Source organism: Lithobates pipiens, unplaced genomic scaffold (genome assembly GCF_037356315.1).
Source record: "Lithobates pipiens isolate NorthernLeopardFrog02 unplaced genomic scaffold, aLitPip1_a1.2 Scaffold_19, whole genome shotgun sequence".
NCBI lineage: Eukaryota > Metazoa > Chordata > Amphibia > Anura > Ranidae > Lithobates > Lithobates pipiens.
Genome location: NW_027507764.1, coordinates 216,884,929 through 216,907,322, shown reverse-complemented (window position 1 = coordinate 216,907,322; position 22,394 = coordinate 216,884,929).

Here is a 22,394-nt window from a genome sequence, read left to right as displayed (position 1 = left end):
CTCACAGAGCGAGGTGAACTTGCTGGTTAGTTGGTTCCCTCCGCCGGCCAGGAGGGCGCAGGAAAATACATTCCTATAATAAGTAGTAAGGAAAAAAAAAAAAAGGTTAAGGTTTCAACACAGACATTGGTAAGGGCAGCCGCATTACGCAATGAGATAACACAGGGCCCCACATGAAGCAGGGGACTTCTTCCATCCAAAATGGCAGTCAAGGTAACTAAAACAGCCCCAATTCCATCCTGCATAGGATGCCAGACCAGAGTCAGGAGTTCCAGCACACATGGGGTGGGGGACCCAGCCCCCATTCTCTCAGACGGCAGTATTATCCAGTGAAGGGTGTGCTTAGGCGGACAGGTGCCCCGTCACAACATGGCCAGTCCAGCCATGTGGGCATGCCAATGAGAATGTTAAATCACACGAAGCAAAACGGAGACAGTCAGCATCACAGCATTGTGGGTCTGGAAGTAATGTGTCTAGTGAGGAGAACTGACAGGCCATTGCGCAGTCAGTAAGGAGGTGCAGAAATACGGCCCCAATCCAGGGAAACAAACATAATCAGGAGTGCGGAGGTGAAAAAAGAAAGGGCATTTTCATCTTTGCACATATACTCATCTGCCAGCATCCCGATGCTCCAGCACTGTCTCAGGATCCTCAAAAAAGTGGGCCCGGTCCTTGCCTTCTACACGTAGGCGAGCAGGAAATAACATGGCATACTTTATATTCTTGATACGCAGGCGTCTTTTCACTTCCATAAAACTTTTGTGTTTTTTCTGAACTTCAGAGGAGAAATCAGGGAAGACTGCTACGGTTTTGTTTTCAAAAGGGATATTCCCCTTTTCCCTGCTGAGCCGAAGGATGGTGTCTCTATCCCTGAAATTTAGGAATTAGGCAATAAAAGTGTGGGGAGGCGCCCCCGGAGGGGGAGGCTTACCCTGACAGCCTATGTGCGCGTTCCACCGCAAACATGGGGGAGAATGAGTCCCTTCCATATGTGTCCACAAGTAACTTTTCCAAATAAGTTGGGGGGTCTCTGCCCTCCACCCCCTCAGGCAGGCCTATGAAACGCAGGTTACATCTGCGAATCCTAATTCTCAATGTCATCCTGTTTCTGAAGGATTTGATGTACTTGGTGCTGCATGGCCTCCGAGGAGATCTGCAGGGGGGGGAGGGAGTCTTCTACATTACTCAGGCGGGTTTCAACATCAGTGACCCTCTCCCTTAGTTTCTGAAAGTCTTGCCTAACCAGCGATATATCTACCTTTACCTCCTCAATCCTGGCTGTGAGGTTAGTCTGGCAGTTCGTTACCGCTTCCTGGCAGGCTGTAATAGCATTGAGGAGCCTGTGCGTGTCTGTGCTCCGCGTGTCCTCCTCCCCCTGCATGGCGGCGCCATCTTGGTCTGTGGGGCCTGTTCCTTCATGCCTGAATTGTGACAGTCTGGCGGCCTCTGCATTGTTCCGTTTCGTCTGCGACATGTGCTCTGTGGTTGCCCGGTCAGCGGAGCGATCAGAACGGAGAAAAAAAGGCAGTCTGCGTCTCAGGATAGGTGTTCAGGATATGCGGCCAGCGGAGCTCAGCTTACATGCGTCCTATCTCATGCCGCTCCAGGCCACGCCCCGAATACATCTTACTTATAAAATAAACTCAAGCCATCAGGGGGAATGGGGGTGCCAGTACTAAAGGACTACCACACAGTGGGTGTTCTGGACCAACTTAGGCATTGGTTTGAAGAATACAGGAATAGACCGTGGTGCCAATTGGAAATCACACGAATGTGGGGTGGATCCCCATTGTCTCTGCTCATGGCTAGCGATTTGCCAAAGGATAGAGACCTGGCAGACCACCCTACAATCCAAGCGGTTCATCGAGCCTGGTCGGACTTAAATCCACAGTGTAGTACAGACTCTCTGACAGAATACCAATTCCCTTAGACACTTTATTGTGGGCGATTCCTAATTTAAAACTTCATAACTGGACTGCAAATAGAGTTCTAAATTTAATGGATGTGACAAATGGAGACAAGCTGAAGCCCTTTACAGATATACAGCGTGAGTTTGGGATCCCAAACACAGAAATTTTTACATATAACCAAATCTCCTCCTACTTTCAAAAACTGAAGGTTACGCATAGACAGATTCCCAAAACAAATATGGAAATTTATACACTATAAAAAATCCCAAACTAAAAAGGTATAGCACTAATTTACAAAGTAATGAACACCAAAGCCATATTTACTTAAACTAGTTCAATACTGAAATGGGAAAAAGAACTGGATAAGGAATTTTCAGATCTGCAATGGTTGAGAACAATAAAAGTCCACCATCAGTACTCTAGGTGCACAAATTATGAGGAACTCAATCAAAAATTTCTGGTAAGATGGTACTACACTCCCTACATAGTCTCCAAATTCTCGACAGACAACTCGAATATGTGTTGGAGACAGTGTGGACAAATGGTTACCCTACTGCATATGGTTTGGTCCTGTAATATTCTTTGTAAATTTTGGTCAGATATATCCCAACTAATATCAAGGGTAGTTGGAACTCAAGTAGAATTGAATCCCGAGCAAGAAATCCTGAGCATAGACCTTTTACTAGCAGCAATAATATACAGATGGAAAAACATAGAAGCCCCTGATGTAATCCCCCCTGATGTAATAGAAGCCCCTGATGTAAGAGGTAATCGCTAGAATAAATATAATAGCTGAATATGAGAGAATAATGGCATATAAAGACAACAGAGCTCACAAATACGAACTCAACTGGGCACCTTGGAGACACCAATTTCTAAGCTCATCTTCTTCCCTTAAGCTTTAAATTCCTAAAGGCCTTCCCTTTGTTTTCCTTTTATGTTATATAGAGTTTTGGATATGTTACTTTCCTCAACAAATCTCCTTTGAACTTTGTTGATTGTAAAGGGTTTCATTTTGAATAGATAAGTAAAGATTGATGATATATTAAGGATATGGGAGGGGGGCAATGCCCAGCGATGCAGAGTGATCCCATAGGGGCACGCGGGGAGAGTCCCTCCTGCCATTACCATTATGGGTCATTCAGTTGAGAATGCTTTTGTGGTGTAAGAATACTACCCTAATGTTGAAACTACTGTAACCAATAATGCCATACACATTGTTAAACTAAATCTGTGAGTTTAAATTAACAATGTTAAATTGATGTGTACCTTGATGTTTCTATAATTAATAAAAATGATTGAAACTAAAAAAATGTAGTGAATATTCCACTACACTCTTGCGTGAATGAGCGCCATTCCACCACAATGGTATAATGCAGCCTTTTGATCCATGTGTCCCCTGATTCCCCAGTAAACAGACATTACCACATTCTTACGTTCTCAGCTCCATCAGCACGACTGCCTTTTTGAGCAGTACCCCTTGCTTTTATTTCCAACATCACAAAAGCTACAACAAACAGGAAGGGATGTCTACAACAGCCAATCACTTCCTCAATACAAAACGACATCACAGGAAATGACCATATAAAGACATAACTTTCAAACACAGGAAATACAACCACCAATGAACAATGATTACAGGAGTCTTATGGGCGTGTCTGAGCAGAGACAGGGTGCATGAATGTTTTTAGAAGCCACGTGGCTTTCAAAACATGGACTCCATCTCCGACCATAATAACCCAAAAGACTCCTGTATTTCCTGCCGATAGGAATCCTTATTTTACGTTGTTCCAGAGAACAACGCATACCTGGACTATTCTACTGTCCTTGTGGACAAGAGATTATCGGCAGGTGTACACTCATGTATGTTGATCAGGAACACAGGGGCGACACGAGCACACACTCCTTAAACCGATATTGTCTTTGGAGAGCGAACACCCCCACCAGACAAACGTTCTGTGCATCGCACAGGGGCCCTTAGCTGGCGGACATGTCTCCACTCCGCAAACACTTCTCTACACCCCCAAGGAACTTTTCACTACCAAACGGATCTCAACCAGCGTCAGTCTGCCCCAGTCAGCTCTTTAGAGCGGGTTGTGGGAGTGCCAACACTGGGAGACTTATGACAATGCATTAACCTCCCTGGCGGTAATCCCGAGTCTGGCTCGGGTTGGGATTTTAATTACAGGAGCGGTAACCCCGAGCCAGACTCGGGATCGGATCGCTCGATGCAGGGGAGGACGCAGTGAGACTTACTTACCTTGTCCCCTGGATCCAGCGATGTCCGCCGCGCTGTGTGATCGAGCCGTCCTACGCTCGATTCACAGTGCCGAAAGCCGCCGAGCTCCATTCCCTGCGACGTTACGGCGCACGGGAGCGGAGAACGGCGGCAAATTCCAAAAAGTAAAAGCACACAAAACACACACAGCACTGTAATCTGTAATCTGTGTATTACAAAATTACACACCCCCTTTGTCCCTAGTGGTCTGTGCAATGCCCTGCATGCACTTTTATGTTATAAATACTGTTTTTTCTGCCTGGAATTTGGAGATTGTCCATAGCAACCAAAAAGTGTCCCTTTTTCAGTGTTTTAGGATTTGGTTACATTATTGAATAATTTTTATTATATTATAAACTTTATCATACCCGGGATGTCTGCTAGACTCTGGTTTGAAGAGATTTAAGAGCGTTATTCCTAAGAATTACAGGACTACAAAATAAAAGCCAGATTTTCATGCAAAATAATTGTACCGCTTTCAGCACCTTATTCCAGACTGAATCATACCGCCAGGGAGGTTAAAATACATCTTCATAAAATTTTCCACAACAAAAAAATAAAACGAACTTGTAACTTTTTTGGATCTGTTTCAAGAAACAGTTTACTAATAATGCATATAAAAGATCCAATCTTTAGTAAGTTTGTCTTTGAAAGTCATGTAAGCCTTCACAAAGAACTTCTATTATTTGGTCTCTCTTGATCTGTAAAACTTGTGTTTTGTTAGATTTGTTTGGCAATTAGCGCTGACCAATGCACTTTGCAGTGTTATCTCAAACAATGTTATCAAGAAGTCTATTAGGCATTAGGAGTACTCTTGCTGATGATATACACAATAACAATAAGTGCGGGGGGGACCGTTCTGTAGTCCCAACACACTTTCTGTGCTAGGGTGACAACGCTGCTCCTCCAGAGATACAGCACAATAAAAGTTGTCATTCTAGGAGAGAAAGTCAGGCTGGTTTTCAATAAAGTAGTTGAAATTCTTCACAAAATAAAATAAATAGTGTGAAGATTCGCTTCAATGATCCAGTCATGTGAAAAGCAAATTCCTGTTTTATTTATTTCATCTGCACATGACTGGATCATTAAACTGAGGATCATATAATTTAAGCCAAGAATGTTAGGCCTTACTTGAAAAAGCAGTCCCCCGTAAGGATCTGGCGGGCACCCAAAGTCAATAGGAAACATCCAAATTTCTGATACACACATTTAACCACTTGCTTACTGGAACACCCCTCCTATCCAGACCAATTTTCAGCTTTTCAATGACAATTGCGCGGTCATACAACACTGTACCCAAATTAAATTTTTATAATTTTTTTCCCCCAAATTGAGCTTTCTTTTGGTGGTATTTGATCACCTGTGCGATTTTTTTGTTGTTGAAAAAAATTTAAAAAGACTTAATATTTTAAAAAAAACATTTTTTTTTATTTTGTTACATTACATTCCATAACATTTTAAAACGGGTAATTTTTGTCCGTCATTGATGTACGCTGATGAGGCGGCACTGATGGGGGGCAGTGATGGGTACTGATCGTTTACACTGATAGGAAGCACAGATTGGCACCACTGGTGGGCATTGATAGGTGGCACTTGTGGGCATTGTTAGATGGCATAAATGAGGCATAATTGCCTCTTCCTTTTCAGGACCGATGTCCCTTTAAGATGAGCCGGTGATTGGCTTTTTTTTTCCTCCTCCTCTGTCAGCGTAAGGAGAAAAAAAAAAAGGATCACCAAGCTTTTGTTTTGATCATGTGATCAGCTGTCATTGGCTGACAGCTGATCACATGGTAAGGGGCTGGGACAAGCCCCTTACTCGGATTGGTGATCACCTGAGTCTGATTGACTCTGTGATCACAGCGCGCGCAGGGGGCGCGCACAGGGGAGGACATCATATGACGGCCTCCCGGGAATTCAGATCCACGCTGTGGCCGCCATTCAGGCCATAGCGCGGATGTCAAGTGGTTAAAGGGGAGACATGCAGGTACGAACACAGCCAGTGGATTTGATTTGAATAGAAAAAAAAAAGTGGATTTGATTTAAATCATAATTTTAACCGCTTCAGCCCTGGAAGATTTTACCCCCCTTCCTGACCAGAGCACTTCTTGCGATTCGGCACTGCGTTGCTTTAACTGACAATTGCGCGGTCGAGCAACATGGCTCCCAAACAAAATTTACGTCTTTTTTTATCCCACAAATAGAGCTTTCTTTTGTTGGTATTTGATCACCTCAACGTTTTTTATTTTTTGCGCTATAAACAAAAAAATGTGACAGTAAAAAAAAAAAAAAAAAAAAAACGCAATAGTCTTTACTATAATAAATATCTCCCAAAAATAAATAAAAAAACAAAACAATTGTTTACCCCTCAGTTTAGGCTGATATGTATTCTTCTATATATTTTTGGGAGAAAAAAAAAAAATCGCAATAAACATATATTGATTGGTTTGCACAAAAGTTAAAGTGTCTACAAAATAAGGGATAGATTTTTGGCATTTTTATTCCTTTTTTTTTTATTACTGGTAATGGCGGCGATCTTTTTCGGGACTGTGACATTATGGAGGACACAGCGGACAATTTCGACACATTTTTGGGACCATTGGCATCGATCAGTGCTATAAAAATGCACCGATTTCTGTAAAAATGTCACTGGCAGGGAAGTGGTTAACACTAGGGGGCGATCAAGGTGTTAATGTGCTCCCTGGTGTGTGTTCTAACTGGAGGGGGGGGGACTGTGTAGGGGAGGTAACAGATCACTGGTTATACTCTTTATGAACACATGATCTGTCTGTTCTCCCCTCAGCGACACTGAGGGGCCCCCTCCTTCTCCATACTGACACTGAGGGGCCCCCTTGTCCTCCATACTGACACTGAGGGACCCCCTCCACCTCCATACTGACACTGAGGGGCCCCCTCCTCCTCAGACTTGCATGGTGATGGGGCCCCCCTCCAATGTTACACTATGAGGGGTTGCTCCTGTTTAGGAATAGAAGGTGATGGACTCCCCTCAGGGTAAGGACCCCTACCGAGGCCGGCGATAGTGGTAGTATATCATGACCTCATGTCACAGCTCATCGATGGGATACAGAGAAACGTTCCCGGAGAGGCGCAGCCACGATCACTTCTTCCTACCAGGCAGAGAGCGAAGGGAGGAGGAGCTGGGGAAGCAAAGCACGCCCATCAATCTTATGTTTAAAGAGCAACGTGCCCTGTAACCACCGGGAGGGAGGAGACTGGGCGGAGACGAGGGTGGCGATGGGAGGAGCCGGGGAAGCAAAGCACGCCCACCAATCTAATGTGTATCGTGCAACTGCACTGTAATCACCGGGAGGGAGGAGACGGGGGAGGAGATGAGGGCGGAGACGGTCTACAAGAGGCTTCCCAGCGAAAAGGCGGACATGTCTGAAGCCATGTCGGCCGCTGTGCATAACATGATGTATTGCTACCTTATGTATTAGTAAGTACCCTTGAAATTACCTATTTATTTTTGAATATTGTCCCATATTCTTTCCATAAGTTAGCTTTAGTCTGGTATCTATGATTTGATTGGCATCCATTAGGGTCCAAATCTTCTATTTAGCTTTTAATTATGGAGGCTTTTTTGCCCCTTTTTCATACTTCACAATCACCATGCTAATCCTTAGAATGATTTGTTCTATTAGATCTTAAATTTTTTTTTAGTATTCTTTTGATCTATTTTATGCCTTCTTATTACTGTCCAGACTGGCCTTCGTCTATGTCCTTTCTTTGCTGCATGTCCAGCTGTCAGATACGGGGCTCTTGCACGTTTTCCTTTGACACCAAGACGGTTGTTTCTGCTGGGATAATGGTTGTGGAGCAAGGGTAAGCACCCCTTCAAAACTCTGGGCGTGTTGGTTATATTGAGATGTACTGTTATTCAATATTGTTTTCATGTAAATTAATGTTTTGTATTACTGATGTCATTTCATTGTTAGCTTGTATATCCCCTGAGGAAGCTATTGCGAAACATGTCGGGATAATCGATTACAAGCACCTTAACCCAACTGTTAACCGGACCGGTTATTATATGTAACACCCCTGTATATTTAGCAATGTTGCTCTTTTTTATTGATTGTAAATAAAATAAATTGTTTTTACTTTCTTGGATTTTTTGGTTGGATGTTTGGTTTTTCCCAAAAAATCTTTGAATACTCTTTACTGGGATGAGGTGCCATATTCTTTAGGTGTTGATGGAAGTTGGAATCAAATTTAAAAAAAATATTATACATTATGTTTAGGGCTGCAACGATTAAACGATATTATCGATGAAAATCGTTGTCAACGATTTTCATTATCGATTAGTTGGTCCGCACCTTCCGCCTGTCTGTTCGTTGAAAAAAACCGAAATAAATCCTCTCCTCCTATGTCATCCGTCCTGTGTCCTCGGCGGCGCTCTCTGTGACCAGGCACGCACTCGCCGCTGCACATCCGCGGCGCACCTCTCCTCCTCGCTGATGTCACAGATCTCAGCCCCGCCCGCTGCTGCCTCGAGGGAACAAACAGAGAGGTGAGTGCGAGCTGCACACAGAGTGTGAAAAAAGGTAGCAGCTATCGGCTAAAAGTTACACACACACACACACACCATTCAGTGTCCCATCATCATTTGCCTTCCTGGGAGGGAGAGGGGGGAAATAGAGCCACATTGGTGCTTCTGCAGGGGGGGGGAATAATAGTGCCCCATTGGTGTTTCTGGGGGAGGTAGTGCTCCATCATTGGTGTCCCTGGGAGGAGTAGCACCTCCCGGGGACACCAATGATGGGGCACTATCCCCCCCCGGCTGAAACACCAATGTGGCACTATTATTCCCCCCCGGCTGAAACGCCAATGTGGCTCTATTATCCCCCCCCTCGAAACACCAATGTGGGAGGAATAACGCCCCATCATTGGTGTCAGTGGGGGGAATAGTGCCCCATCATTGGTGTCAGTGGGGGGGAATAGTGCCCCATCATTGGTGTCAGTGGGGGGGAAATAGTGCCCCATCATTGGTGTCAGTGGGGGGGAATAGTGCCCCATCATTGGTGTCAGTGGGGGGAATAGTGCCCCATCATTGGTGTCAGTGGGGGGGAATAGTGCCCCGTCATTGGTGTCAGTGGGGGGGAATAGCGCCCCGTCATTGGTGTCAGTGGGGGGGAATAGCGCCCCATCATTGGTGTCAGTGGGGGGGAATAGAGCCCCATCATTGGTGTCAGTGGGGGGGAATAGCGCCCTGTCATTGGAGTCAGTGGGGAGGAATAGCGCCCCGTCATTGGTGTCTGTAGGAGGAATAGCGCCCCATCATTGGTGTCAGTGGGAAGAATAGCGCCCCGTCATTGGTGTCAGTGGGGGGGATAGCCCCCCGTCATTGGTGTCAGTGGGGGGGAATAGCGCCCCGTCATTGGTGTCAGTGGGAGGAATAGCGTCCCGTCATTGGTGTCAGTGGGAGGAATAGTGCCCCATCATTGGTGTCAGTGGGAGGAATAGCGCCCCGTCATTGGTGTCAGTGGGAGGAATAGCGCCCAGTCATTGGTGTCAGTGGGAGGAATAGCGCCCTGTCATTAGTGTCAGTGGGAGGAATAGCGCCCCGTCATTGGTGGCAGTGGGAGGAATAGCGCCCCGTCATTGGTGTCAGTGGGAGGAATAGCGCCCAGTCATTGGTGTCAGTGGGAGGAATAGCGCCCTGTCATTAGTGTCAGTGGGAGGAATAGCGCCCCGTCATTGGTGTCAGTGGGAGGAATAGCGCCCCGTCATTGGTGTCCGTGGTAGTAATATATAGCGCCACATCCATGGTGTCAGTGGGAGGAATAGTGCCCCGTCATTGGTGTCCCTGGGAGGAATAGCGCCCCATCATTGGTGTCCCAGTTTTTTCATTATTACTTTTAAATAAACGAAAAAATTGAACATTACGTGTTTTTTGTGATTTTATCCGATTAATCGAAAAAATAATCGGCCGATTAATCGATTATGAAAATAATCGTTAGTTGCAGCCCTAATTATGTTTAAATATTCTATAGACAAAGGTGGAGAAAAGGACTGGTGGTGTAACGACATATTCGGTTTGCTACGGAAGTGACGTTCGAGCTGGAAGATGGTAACCAAGTGACATCACGCGGGGGGGTGGGGCCTCGAGCTGGAAGGTGCTAACCAAGTGACGACAAAGAGGGGCAGAGCCGTTTTAATGTATAATAAGCTCAGAGGGCGGTCAGTCAGCAGAGAGATGCCCACAGAGGCGGTTCAATGTGTCTGCGCTCCGTGGAATGGAAGAGTGTGAGCGCGGATTCATGTGTACAACAATGCAATAAGTGACTGGAGGAATTCGGGGGAGGGAGCAGAACATCACGTACTTCAATTTTCCACAACAAAAGGGTAGGAGATGTGACTACAAGGGAGGAGTCGGTTCCAGCTAGAGGAGTGCCTTGCTCCGCCTACCTTATAGATATTAAAACAAGATTGGTGTGTTCAGGGCCAATGGGCGGATCTGAGAGATCGCACCCTGCTAAAGCTAACAAACACACATGGGATGGAAGGGGTGGTCCTTCAGCTGGAGTGAGGTGGGCAGTGCACACAGAAAATTAAGAGGCGGGGTCTATGCTTGTGACCGCTTGGCTCCCACCTGATTGACTGAGGGAGAAGTAATGAAGAGTGTTGCGCTGGGGAAGCTTCAGTCTGCAGATAGGCAGTGGGAGGAGCGCCACAGATTTGATTGCAGTGTCCCCTAGTGGAGAGAAACCATAGCACACTGAAAATATTCATTTAGACTAGGAGATGATCGGGAAAGTAAAGACATTGATATTATTATATGTTTATCTATAGAGACATTGATATTATTATATGTTTATATAAAGGAGACAATGATATTATATGTTTATATATATAGGAGACAATGATATTATTATATGTTTATTTATAGGAGACATTGATATTATTATATGTTTATATATAGGAGACAATGATATTATTATATGTTTATTTATAGGAGACATTGATATTATTATATGTTTATATATAGGAGACATTGGTATTATTAAATGTTTTTATATATAGGAGACAATGATATTATTATATGTTTATTTATAGGAGACATTGATATTATTATATGTTTATATATAGGAGACATTGATATTATTATATGTTTATATATAGGAGACATTGGTATTATTATATGTTTATATATATAGGAGACAATGATATTATTATATGTTTATTTATAGGAGACATTGATATTATTATATGTTTATATATAGGAGACATTGATATTATTATATGTTTATATAGGAGACATTGGTATTATTATATGTTTATATATATAGGAGACATTGATATTATTATATGTTTATATATAGGAAACATTGATATTATTATGTTTATATAGGAGACATTGATATTATTATATGTTTATATATAGGAGACATTGGTATTATTATATGTTTATATAGGAGACATTGATATTATTATATGTTTATTTATAGGAGACATTGATATTTAAGTGTTTATATGTATAGGAGACAATGCTATTCTTATATGTTTATATATATATATATATATATATATATATATATATATATATATATATATATATGACACAATTATATTATTATATGTTTATTTATAGGAGACATTGATATTATTATATGTTTATTTATAGGAGACATTGATATTTAAGTGTTCTTGCATAACAAGACCACTTACTCTTATCTCACATATATATTATTATTATTATAGACAAATTTACAACCCTAACTCCTCCCACAGCCTTTACACTACATAGACAATAATGTAACGAAACATGCGGATTGTTCCCGATTGGTGTGCTATTACTTTGTGGAACGTCTCGCTGAATGGTTCACAAAATATCGTAGTTTTTGTGGCGAAATTTGTCCCATAGGAATGAATGGAGAAATGTTCAAAACTAGAGTGGGAGGTGACAAAAGCTGACAACCCCATGATCAGCAAAAACATTATGACCAGCCAAAACATTTTGACCACCATATGATAAGCCAGAACATTATGACCACCCCATAATCAGCCAAAACAGTATGTCCACAACATGACAAAAAAAAATAATAGTTTTTCAAAACAAAATAATTTTTGAAAACAAAATAATTTTTTCAAAAAATATTGTTTAACAAAAAATAATCATTTTTGAAACCTACCTTATAGATATTAAAACAAGATTGGTGTGTTCAGGGCGAATGGGCGGGTCGGAGAGATCGCACCCTGCTAAAAGCTAACAAACACACATGGGATGGAAGGGGTGGTCCTTCAGCTGGAGTGAGGTGGGCAGCGCACACAGACAAGTAACCACTTGCCGCCCGCCCTATAGGCAATTGACGGTGGCAAAGTGGTTGCATAATCCTGATCGGACGTCATATGACGTGATCAGGATTATGAGCCGCTGCGCGCCCTCGGGGGCGCGCATCGCGGCGATCATTGTTGCGGGGTATCAGTCTGACACCCGGCAACTACGATCTCGGTAAAGAGTCTCCGACGGAGACTCTTTACCACGTGACCAGCTGTGTCCAATCACGGCTGATCACAGTGTAAATAGGAAGAGCCGGTGATCGGCTTTTCCTCACTCGCGTCTGTCAGACGCGAGTAGAGGAGAGCCGATCGGCTGCTCCTCTGACAGGGGGGGGTCTGTGCTGATCGATTATCAGCACAGCCCACCCGAGGATGCCCACATTGGACCACCAGGGACGCCACCAGACCACCAGGGATGCCCAGCTAATGGTAATCCTCCCTAGACCACCAGGGATGCCAGTCAGTGCCACAATGGATGCCAATCAGTGCCCACAATGGGCATCACTGATTGGCATGCATTATTGTTTGGCACTGATTGGCATCCATTAGTACAGTATAACACCAATTCCACCTATGAGTGCCCACCTGTGCCGCCTATGAGTGCCCACCTGTGCTGCCTATGAGTGCTCACCTGTGCCGCCTATTAGTGCCCATCCGTGCCACCTATCAGTGCCCACCCATGCCCATCTGTGCTGCCTATCCATGCCCATCTGTGCCGCCCATCCATGCCAATCCGTGCCAGCTATCAGTGCCAATTTGTGCCACCTATCAGTGCCCATCCGTGTCGCCCATCAGTGCCACCCATCAGTGCCACATATCAGTGTCCATCAATGCCACCTCATCAGTGCCACTTCATTGGTGCCACATCATTGGTGCCCATCAGTGCCGCCTTATCAGTGCCCATCAGTGTAGCCCCATCAGTGCCCATCAGTGAAGGAGAAAACGTACTTATTTACAAAGTTTTGAAACTGAAACAAAAAAAACATATTTTTTTTCAAAATTTTCGGTATTTTTTTATTTGTAGCGCAAAAAATAAAAACTGTAGAGGTGATCAAATACCACCAAAAGAAAGCTCTATTTGTGGGAAAAAAATGATAAAAATTTCATTTGGGTACAGTGTAGCATGACCGCGCAATTGTCATTCAAAGTACGACAGCGCTGAAAGCTCAAAATTGGTCTGGGCAGGAAGGTGTTTAAGTGCCTGGTATTGAAGTGGTTAAGAGGTGGGGTCTATGCTGGTGACCGCTGGGCTCCCACCTGATTGACTGAGGGAGAAGTAATGAAGAGTGTTGCGCTGGGGAAGCTTCAGTCTGCAGATAGGCAGTGGGAGGAGCGCCACGGATTTGATTGCAGTGTCCCCTAGTGGAGAGAAACCATAGCACACTGAAAATATTCATTTAGACTAGGAGATGATCGGGAAAGTAAAGACATTGATATTATTATATGTTTATCTATAGGAGACATTGATATTATTATATGTTTATTTAAAGGAGACATTGATATTATTATATGTTTATATATAGGAGACATTGATATTATTATATGTTTATATATATATAGGAGACAATGATATTATTATATGTTTATTTATAGGAGTCATTGATATTATTATATGTTTATTTATAGGAGTCATTGATATTATTATATGTTTATATATAGGAGACATTGATATTATTATATGTTTATATAGGAGACATTGATATTATTATATGTTTATATATATAGTAGACATGTGCGATTAGTTTCGTACGAATCTCAAATTCGTACGAATTTCTCAAAATTCGTACGTTCGGGAGGATCCGAAATACGAATTGCCATGTGTCCGAATTCTGTACGGAATACGAGACCCTAGGGAATAAAATAGCGGTTGTTGCAATATTTTATGTGACGCGGTATTTGCGCAGAGGTCTTTCAAACTCAAGTTAGCCCTTTTTTTTTCGGTCGACCTCTAGGGAGCACTGACATTAGCAGCGTGACATACAGCAATGACACCTGCACCATGATAGAGTGATCTGACACCAGCACCATGATAGAGAGCACTGACATCAGCAGCGTGACATACAGCAATGACACCTGCACCGTGATATACAGCACTGACACCAGCACCGTGATAGAGAGCACTGACATCAGCAGCGTGACATACAGCAATGACACCTGCACCGTGATATACAGCACTGACACCTGCACCGTGATAGAGTGATCTGACACCAGCACCGTGATAGAGAGCACTGACACCAGCACCGTGATATACAGCACTGACACCAGCACCGTAAGCAGCCCCAGGAGGAAGTCAGCATAGCACAGGGATGGTGGGAGCCCCTCATAATAAGCAGCCCCAGGAGGAAGTCAGCACAGCACAGGGATGGTGAACTTTACAAACCTACAGGTCATATTTGCAGCCACAAAATAATTACTAGCTGTGCACACATAGTCCCACCACATAGCAAATGACATAACACATGTATGAGGTGAATCTGGGATCGACAACTACAAGCATTCTTTTTTTATATGTGAAATTCTGAAAATTCAGGAATCTTGAGATAATGGAGGTGAGGGAAGGTCAGGGTAGGCAAAGAAGAGGGTGCAGGAGATGATCACCAGCACCAGCACCGTGATATAGAGCACTGACACCTGCACCGTGATAGAGAGCACTGACATCAGCACCGTGACATAACACATGTATGAGGTGAATCTGGGATCGACAACTACAAGCATTCTATTTGTATATGTGAAATTCTGAAAATGCAGGAATCTTGAGATAATGGAGGCGAGGGAAGGTCAGGGTAGGCAAAGAAGAGGTGCTGGTGATCATCTCCTGCACCCTTTTCTTTGCCTACCCTGACCTTCCCTCGCCTCCATTATCTCAAGATTCCTGCATTTTCAGAATTTCACATAAAAAAAGAATGCATGTAGTTGTCGATCCCAGATTCACCTCATACATGTGTTATGTCACGGTGCTGGTGTCAGATCACTCTATCACGGTGCAGGTGTCATTGCTGTATGTCACGCTGCTAATGTCAGTGCTCTCTAGAGGTCGACCGGAAAAAAAAGGGATAACTTGCGTTTAAAAGACCTCTGCGCAAATACAGCGTCACATAAAATATTGCAACAACTGCTATTTTATTCCCTAGGGTCTCTGCTAAAATATATATATATAATTTTTGGGGCTTCTGAGTGATTTTCTAGCAGAAAATACTGGATTTTTACTTGTAAGCAACAAGTGTCAGAAAAGATTTAGTCTTTAAATGGTTAAACTGAGAACTTCTACACATGGAGTTCAGCCCACTGAAGAAGACACATTGTATCATGTTGTTCTTTTCTTGGCAGCCTGCCCAGAGAGGATGAAAGTCCTTCACTGATGTCTTCAGGCAACTTACATTGACTTCTATCACAGAAGTCTTCTGCAAGTCATAATAAGCATAATGAGCAATGTTTTTGCCTTTAAATTCATTATTAAGAACGTTCGTACGAAAAAACAGAACGGAATTTAGGACACGAAATACGAAGTACGAATTAATTTTATTACAAATCAAAATGGAACAGAACTAAACAAATTTTTTGATGGCGCCCATGTCTAATATATAGGAGACATTGATATTATTATATGTTTATATATAGGAAACATTGATATTATTATATCAATGTTTATATATAGGAGACATCAGGGCTGGACTGAGACAAAAATTTGGCCCTGGACTTCATCCAGACCGGCCCACTCCAATTTTGCACGCACACGCACAAAAACAGTATGCTGCGCACTTGCACGAGAGTGACGTCATCACGGCCCGGCTAGACACATAGCAGGAGTATGCAAACTCAGAAGCCGACAGCACACTGCTGGTGATCTTTTATTTTCCAGCCCCCCCCCCTCTACCCCCTGGTGTCCCCCTGTCACCTGCCCGAAGTCTGGCTCTGCATTATATATTTTAAAATAAAGAACTAATGCGCACACCTATTTTTGATCAACCGCAGTAATGAGAAGCTGCCAACATCAAACAGGTTTAGGCCCCTTTCACACGGGACGGATCAGTAATGATCCGCCCCGTGATGATCCGCTCGCTCAGCGGGGATCGATCCGTTGTCCCCGCTGAGCCGGCTGCGGACAGGGCGGTCTCCGCACACTGTGCGGGGACCGCCCTGTCAGCTCTCCGCTCTCCTCTATGGGGATCGGATGCGTACGGACCGTCTGTCCGTGTTCATCCGATCCGCTCTGCAGACGCATAGAAAAATAGGATTTTCCTCCGTCTGCAGAATCGGACTGTTGCGGAGGAAATTGGGTGTCTGCGGATGTTCATCCGCAGACACCCGCTATCCCATAGGGATGAATGTATGCCCGTATTTCATCCGCAAACGGATGGATGAAATACGGACATATCATCCGCATGTGTGAAAGGGGCCTAACACAAACCCACAGATAAATTGAATATATAGCAAAGGATGTGATACTAACCAAAATAACATAAAAAAAATCCATTTGGTGCAAATAATGATTCAAATAATACAAAAAATCCAACATAGCTAAAAGTACATCAAACGTGTCAATTAATATTGAAATGTGCATAAAAAAAAATTTCAGCAAACATTTCATATATAAACCATGCTTATAATTAAAACCATTTTATCCAAACTATGTCCTTGGTATTAAAGTGCAAAAAGAGTGCAAAAAAAAGGGGGGTTTTTAATTATAAGCATTTTTTATATATGATTTTTTTGCTGAAAATATTTTTATGCACATTTTAATATTAATTGACAGTTTTGGTGAACTTTTAGCTATGTTGGATTTTGCATATTATTTTAACCATTATTTTCACCAAATGGATTTTTTATGTTATTTTATTTAGCACCACATCCTTTGCTATATATATATATATATATATATATATATATATATATATATATACACAGCCATATTCTATATACAGCTATATATATACAGCTATATATATATATATATATATATATATATATATAGCCATGTGCTATATACAGTATTCAATGGGCCGGCCGGTTACCTGGATGGGTTCCAGCAGCACCGCCATCCTCCAGGCTCCCTCCTTCTCTGCCTGTCGGCTGCTCTCACGGCGGCCCCCGGCTCATTTAAACTCACAGCGTCCGTTACCGCGGGGGCCGCCGGAGATAGCCGAGTTTTGTTCGCTGAAGCGCTGTCGGAGAGGAGCAGGGCGGGGGAAGCCGAGCGGTGGCGGAAAAGGACAACTGTGGGCCGGAGGTTGCCGAATATGTGTGCAATACTAGTGTTATGACAGCGCTGAGTGGGGGCGGAAAGAGCCGAAGTGCGTCGCGCTGCGCTCGGAAGTACAGCGGTGCTCAAATGAATGGCTGTGCGAGTAGCGCAGCCATTCATTTGGCTAGGCTGTCACTGAAACCGGCCCACTGAGCCATCGGCCCACCGGGAATCTCCCGGTAGTCCCAATGGCCAGTACATGCCTGGGAGACATATATGTTTATATAGGAGACATTGATATTATTATATGTTTATTTATAGGAGACATTGATATTATTATATGTTTATTTATAGGAGACATTGATATTTAAGTGTTTATATATATATATATAGGAGACAATGCTATTCTTATATATATATATATATATATATATATATATATATATATATATATATATATATATTTATATATATAGGACACAATGACATTATTATATGTTTATTTATAGGAGATATTGATATTATTGTATGTTTATTTATAGGAGACATTGATATTTAAGTGTTCTTGCATAACAAGACCACTGAGGCCGCGTACACACGGGCGGACTGTTCGCCCAACCTTGTCCGCTGAACAGTGTTTGGGCGGACAGTCCGCTCGTGTGTGGGCTTTCAGCGGACAGTTTCAGCGGACAGTTGGACGGACAAAGTCTTTCGGAAATTCCGAAAAACTGTCCGCTGAAACTGTGTTTGAGCGAACAGTCCGCCCGTGTGTGGGCTTGTCCGCTGTACTTTCGAAATGAGCGGACTGTTCCCGCTCGGAAAGTCCGCCCATTTCGAGCGCGTGTACAGGTAGGCGGGGCCCGCGAAGGAGACGTCGCGGGCTCCGCCGCCTGGAATGGGCTTAAAGGGGAACCCCAACGCCGAAAAAAATCGGCGTGGGGGTTCCCCCCAAGTCCACACCAGACCCTTGTCCGAGCACGCTACCCGGCCGGCCAGGAAAGGGGGGCGAGCGAGCGCGCCCCCCCTCCTGAGCCGTACCAGGCCGCGTGCCCTCAACATGGGGGGTGCCTTGGGGAAGGGGGGGCCGCGCGGCCCCCCCACCCCAAAGCACCTTGTCCCCATGTTGATGAGGACAAGGGCCTCTTCCCGACAACCCTGGCCGTTGGTTGTCGGGGTCTGCGGGCGGGGGGCTTATCGGAATCCGGGAGCCCCCTTTAAGAAGGGGGCCCCCGGATACCGGCCCCCCACCCTATGTGAATGAGTATGGGGTACAATGTACCCCTACCCATTCACCTGTGAAATAAAGTACAAATAAAAACACAACACAGGGGGAAAAAATATTTTATTGCACAGCCGGGGGTCTTCCGTCTTCGGGGGTCTTCTCGCCGGACTCCTCCGCTATGTGTGTGTAGCTCTTTTGCCAGCGGAGGAGTCCGGCTTTCTTCCTCCCCGCCGCCGGCCTCTTCTCCCGACTTCGGGGGTCTTGTCCCCCTCTTCGGTTCTTCTGCCGGGCCACCGCGCCTGGTCCGGTGGCCCGGTCTTCTGTCGCCGTCTTCCGTTCTTCTGTCGCCGCCTTCGGTTCTTCTGCCGGGCCACCGCGCCTTCTTGTAGCTCTTTTACAGGCGGTGGCCCGGTCTTCTGTCGCCGTCGCCGCCTTCCGTTCGTGTTCTTCTTCTTGTTCTTCTTGTTCTTCTCCAGGCGATGTTGACACGTCGCTCCCTCCGGCCGGAATGCCAGAGCCGCCCTGCGCTGTGACTTATATAGTGACAATGGGGCGGGGTCACATGGTATATGTCACATGGGTTGGTCACATGGGTTGATGTCACATGGGGACTATGACATCGTAAGGGGGCGGGGTCACCATGTGACATCAACCCATGTGACATATACCATGTGACCCCGCCCCATTGTCACTATATAAGTCACAGCGCAGGGCGGCTCTGGCATTCCGGCCGGAGGGAGCGACGTGTCAACATCGCCTGGAGAAGAACAAGAAGAACAAGAAGAAGAACACGAACGGAAGGCGGCGACGGCGACAGAAGACCGGGCCACCGCCTGTAAAAGAGCTACAAGAAGGCGCGGTGGCCCGGCAGAAGAACCAAAGGCGGCGACAGAAGAACGGAAGACGGCGACAGAAGACCGGGCCACCGGACCAGGCGCGGTGGCCCGGCAGAAGAACCGAAGAGGGGGACAAGACCCCCGAAGTCGGGAGAAGAGGCCGGCGGCGGGGAGGAAGAAAGCCGGACTCCTCCGCTGGCAAAAGAGCTACACACACATAGCGGAGGAGTCCGGCGAGAAGACCCCCGAAGACGGAAGACCCCCGGCTGTGCAATAAAATATTTTTTCCCCCTGTGTTGTGTTTTTATTTGTACTTTATTTCACAGGTGAATGGGTAGGGGTACATTGTACCCCATACTCATTCACATAGGGTGGGGGGCCGGTATCCGGGGGCCCCCTTCTTAAAGGGGGCTCCCGGATTCCGATAAGCCCCCCGCCCGCAGACCCCGACAACCAACGGCCAGGGTTGTCGGGAAGAGGCCCTTGTCCTCATCAACATGGGGACAAGGTGCTTTGGGGTGGGGGGGCCGCGCGGCCCCCCCTTCCCCAAGGCACCCCCCCATGTTGAGGGCACGCGGCCTGGTACGGCTCAGGAGGGGGGGGCGCGCTCGCTCGCCCCCCTTTCCTGGCCGGCCGGGTAGCGTGCTCGGACAAGGGTCTGGTGTGGACTTGGGGGGAACCCCCACGCCGATTTTTTTCGGCGTTGGGGTTCCCCTTTAAGCCCATTCCAGGCGGCGGAGCCCGCGACGTCTCCTTCGCGGGCCCCGCCTACCTGTACACGCGCTCGAAATGGGCGGATTTGCCTCCTCCTTACGTGGGCGAGTCCGTTCATTTCAAAAGTTGAGCGAACTGTTTGCCCAACCTTGTTCGTCAAACAGTCCGCTCGTGTGTGGGCAAGTCCGCTCATGCAAATTTTGAGCGGACTGTTTGACAAACTGTTTGCCGAACAAGGTTGGGCGAACAGTCCGCGCGTGTGTACGCGGCCTTACTCTTATCTCACATATATATTATTATTATAGACAAATTTACAACCCTAACTCCTCCCACAGCCTTTACACTACATAGACAATAATGTAACGAAACGTGCTGATTGCTCCCGATTGGTGTGCTATTACTTTGTGGAACGTTTCGCTGAATGGTTCAAGAAATATCGTAGTTTTTGTGGCGAAATTTGTCCCATAGGAATGAATGGTGAAATGTTCAAAACTAGAGTGGGAGGTGACAAAAGCTGACAACCCCATGATCAGCAAAAACATTATGACCAGCAAAAACATTTTGACCACCATATGATCAGCCAGAACATTATGACCACCCCATGATCAGCCAAAACAGTATGTCCACAACATGAAAAAAAAAATTTTAAAAAAATAATAGTTTTTCAAAACAAAATAATTTTTGAAAACAAAATAATTTTTAAAAAAAATATTGTTTAACAAAAAATAATCATTTTTGAAAAAAAAAATATTTGGCTCTTCCAGCTAATGATAGGACTTCTTCAACTTCTTTACTACTATACTTTTTAAAATATTAAGCTTTTTAACACTTTTCACAGTTACTTCAGCCATTCCAACCACACAACAGTTACTCAAGCCACTCCACCCAGTTACTCTGCCCACTCCAGTAGGTGGAGGCAAGAACACTTCACACAATTTCCCCCGAAATTGTAGACTTTTCTAGTATTATATGTTTATTTATAGGAGACATTGATATTATTATATGTTTATTTATAGGAGACAATGATATTATTATATGTTTATATAGGAGACATTGATATTATTATATGTTTATATATAGGAGACATTGATATTATTATATGTGTCAGGGTTGGCTTAGCCCTTCCTCCTCTGGGCTGGCCGCTCAGCTGTCAGCTAATTTCCAGCTTTCTTCTCTCTCCACAGTTACCAGCTGTTCCTGATGATGCTTGTCTGACCTGCCTATTTAAAGTCTTCCAGCTCCTTTCTCCATTGTCTTCACGTTTGGTCACATCATAAGGAACCATCTCCTGCTGTTTGTTTCAAGACTGGCTTGCTGATATCCCTCCTGGTTTCTTATCCGGCTTGCAGTTGCTCTCCTTGGATCCCTGACTTCTGGACTGGCTGATTACCCGATCTGGTTTATGAACTTTGGACTGGATGACTACCCGATCTGGCTACTGGGCTCTGGCTATGCTTGTCTACGCTTTTTTATATTTACCTTTTTATTATTAATAAACAAGTGTGATTTGATTGTACTTATGTCTCTGTCTTTTTCATGGTTCCTGTCAGTACGTGAAGGCCATGAATTCAGAAGATACAGTCAATCCACTTGTTGGTAATATTTTTTCCAGATTGGATGAGCAAGATCACCGTATGGATCAGTTTGCCTTGACGTTACAAACGCTCCTGAATCGCACGGCTCACCTGGAATCCCCCGCGGTGGCTGCTCCGGTACAACCTGAGTCGCAGGCCATCCCTGCTGCTGCGACAGTCTCTGTGCAGGCACCCGCCTTTGAGTATTACCTCTATAAGAGGTATGTCTGGTTCTGCTCCGCTTCCCCAGCGATTTGGGGGCAATCCAGTTCAATGCAGAGGGTTTCCCAATCTGGTTGAGATATTCTTCGAAATGCTGCCCCAGGCGTTTCCCACGGACAGAAGCAAAGTAGGTTTCATGATATCTTTGCTTTCTGAGAGAG